The following is a 3,497-nucleotide window of genomic DNA, read 5'->3' as shown; positions in this document are numbered from 1 at the left end:
ATTTCCTTTTTGAGATTTTAGCTTGAGGGGTCTTTTTGAGAATTTTGCAAAGCTCCACTAATCAAACTTTCTCACTACATTTTGTAGTTTATTTAGTGCACTTTAACTTTGTTATTTGGTTCTCATCATGATTTTGTGTTTTTCATAATCTTTTTACAAGTTTTCCCTTTTTGCACTTAAATGGCCTACTTAGGGTTATTTAGGGTTTGTGAATTTTTATCACTTTGGGGTACATGACATGATTAAGGCATGATCCTTAAGATGAAAAAGACTTAATTAAACCTTTGTTTCTAATTCTTGGTGTCTTTTGCTCAATTGGATTTACATGTGATAATGATCTTGAGTTAGTGCTGAGCAGAACTCTGAGAATTACTGGGGTGTTACAATGCCTGTTGCTGACTTGGAGCTGGAGTTGAAGAATATGCGCGGCCACCGTGAGAAGACGGAGTTTGCCACCCGTGCTGGGTTGACCGGGCGCACACGCTTTTCGTGGATGCGTACCGTGACCTTGGCGCGCAAATCGCCCCCTTCGACAAATCGGGGGAGGAGGTGGGGACCAGATTTTTAGGGTGGCTACAGGATGAGCTGGAGTCGCTCCTGTCCATTGTGACAGGCCTCATGTCCTATGCGTCTCCCGTGACCTGTGAAGGGGCTGCGAATGCCTTGTCCCACGAAGGTTGCAGGTATTTCAAGGCATTCGACCGAGCCAACGAGGACTTCGATCGTGGCGTGTTCTAGATTGAAGATGACGTGCTAAAGCGCTTTGCTAGGGCGCTCTACGATAGGATGTGGGACCCTCACGGCCACAACATCGTCCGAGAGAGGGCCGACCGAGCGCTAGCGCATGTATGTTTTGGGTTTGGCGAGGGTGTTGTGTGTGTTCGTTGTTTGAGACGTTATTGTGCTGTCTTTGCAGGCAATGAACGAAGAAGTGGAGGACCTCGCCAGACTAGAAAGCTCGGTGGCCCGAAAGGATGCTGCGGTGGATGCAGGAGCAGAAGAGCAATCCTTGCTCCAAGGAGGTGGCGCTGAGGGTCCTGCAGCGGCTGACGCTTTGGAGCATATTGCGAGGGTGTAATAGGAAATGGACTAAATGTTTGTTTTGTGTGTGATACTTAAGATCGGTTGCTGCATAGGTTTCGGCGTCTGGGCCTATGCAAGCTAACCGTGATGATGACACAAATGATGATATTTTGATGGATGGAAATATGGTGTTTCTTAGTAGTGACGCGTCTGGCGAATCTGATGTTGGGTCGTGGGCTTCGAAAGGTGGAGAGTTGGGAAGCCCCTTTTCTTGGATAGATGACGAATCCTCGAAGGATGATTTATATTATTTTGCGGCGTTAGATTTAGCTGTAGCAGAGTCTTCGTTGAGGGTCGCCCCCCGTGGTGTGCCGGTGACTTTGGCGGGGCAGTCCCTGGTGACTCGCGGGGGCGAAAAAAGATGGGGGTATCGAAACAAAGTGTCGGACAGTCTTCGCAAGGTATTAGAAGACATCGTCGAATGGGCATGGAGAGGTCACGTCTTTGGATCGGACCACAGCTGAATCAGGGGACCCGTCATGACTTACTGGTGCCGATGTCCGGGTCGTGTATCGGTGAGGGGGATCTGCGGGACCTTTTTGATGGTGAAGAGTTGAGGTTGATAATTTTTAATTTTTGAGAAGCTGGTCTTATTCCGAAACAAGAACCAATGTAAAAATGAGTGTTGCCGTCGCTGTTCTTTGGCGACGATAAGCGAAAATTCTGCCCTCGCCCCCTTCGCCAAAGGACGGCTGTGGGGACATGTATGTGGATGAATATCTTGTGCATAGTGCACATCTTGTAATTGTAACATAACATGTCTTACATTTGTTGTGTTTGCGCTAAGTTGCACCTAGTAGCGTCTTCGCGCGCTTGGGCGTCGTTAATATGTTTATATTGATCTGTCTGTTGGTAGTCTTCTATGACGACTTCACCTTTTTTGTGTTGCGCCTAGTGTGAATCTAGCTGTACCCTTAGGCGACTTTTGCATAGGTAGAAATATGCGTCTCGTAGACGACTTCGCACCCTTTGGGTGTTGTTACACATTTGTTGTGCTAATCCGGCTGCACCCTTAGGCGGCTTTTGCTCGGAAATATGTGTCTCATAGACGATTTTGCACCCTTTGGGTGTTGTTACACACTTGTTGGGCTGATCCGGTTCCACCCTTAGGCGGCTTTTGCTCGGATAAAAATATGCGTCTCTAGTTCGACTACACACTTATATTGACCCAGCTGCGCCCTTAGGCGACTTCTGCCTGGACTGTGCTTGTCGCACATAACGGCTGCTGAGGCTTGCCGTTGCGGTGACTGTTTTGGCATCGAATGCCGAAGACCGACTCTGCGGTCTTTTTTCGAAATCCCGCGGTCGTGGTGCCGCTTTCATTTTTTGGGGGGATTTTTGCGGTGATTTATTACATGGCTCCGCCTTATTAAAAACCTCACCCCCTGCGAGGAAAAGAGTGCGGGCCTGACTGAAATATTGTCTGTGAAAGTTACAAAGGCGCGAAGGCCTTGGGACTTAGTGTCTTAGACAAAAAAATTTCGTAAGTTGTCTACATTCCATGAGTGCTCTAGGTCTTCGCCGGATGGTGATTTGAGTCTATAGGTGTTTGGGGACATTTTTGTCTTGACGATGGATGGCCCTTCCCATTTAGGCTCGAGTTTTCCCCGGGACTCTGTTCTGGTGGTTCTGATGAGGACTAGGCCCCCTTCTTCAAAATCTTTGGGAACGATAGTGTTGTCGCGCCATGCCTTCGTTTGCGCTTGATATTTGTTCAATGCTTCGAGGGCAAGAACACGGTCTCCATTGGAGGTTGACTCATCGACATCTAGAGTAGCTATGGAGTTTGCTCATGGAGATCCATGCTTCATTTCTTGCGGCATCATTACTTCAGACCCGTAGATCAAGCGAAAAGGAGTGAACTCGGTAACTCTGGATTCTGTTGTGTTCATCACCCATATGACTTCGGGAAGCTGGTCTGCCCATTTGTCTTTCTTGTGGTCAAGTAGTCTTTTCTTTATGGCACTGAAAATTTTGCCGTTGGCATGTTCTACTACTCCATTGGATTATGGGTGGTAGAGAGATGCGAACACTGCCTTCGTGCCGATAGAGTTGCAAAATTCCTGGAAATCTTGGTTGTAGGATTGCTTTCCATTATCGACTGTTAGCTCTGATGGGACTCCTAACCGACAAACAATATTCCGCCAGAAGAATTTTTGCGCTGTCTTTGATGTTATTGTCGACACAGCTCTGGCTTCAATCAACTTGGTGAAATATTCAACGACAATGAAGGTGAATTTTAAGTTGCCTTGCGCTGTTGGCAGTGGTTCAATGTGTTAGAAATATGCCCTAGAGATAATCATAGAGATGAGCATATTTCTTTGTATCCATGATATATATATTGCTTAATTGAATATCCATGGAAGGCACCTTGTATTGATTAGCAATTATGTGAATTGTTTGTGAGATTCTTT

The sequence above is a fragment of the Zea mays genome, chromosome 2, assembly GCF_902167145.1.
Source record: "Zea mays cultivar B73 chromosome 2, Zm-B73-REFERENCE-NAM-5.0, whole genome shotgun sequence".
Classification (NCBI taxonomy): Eukaryota; Viridiplantae; Streptophyta; class Magnoliopsida; order Poales; family Poaceae; genus Zea; species Zea mays.
This window is presented reverse-complemented; position numbering follows the sequence as displayed.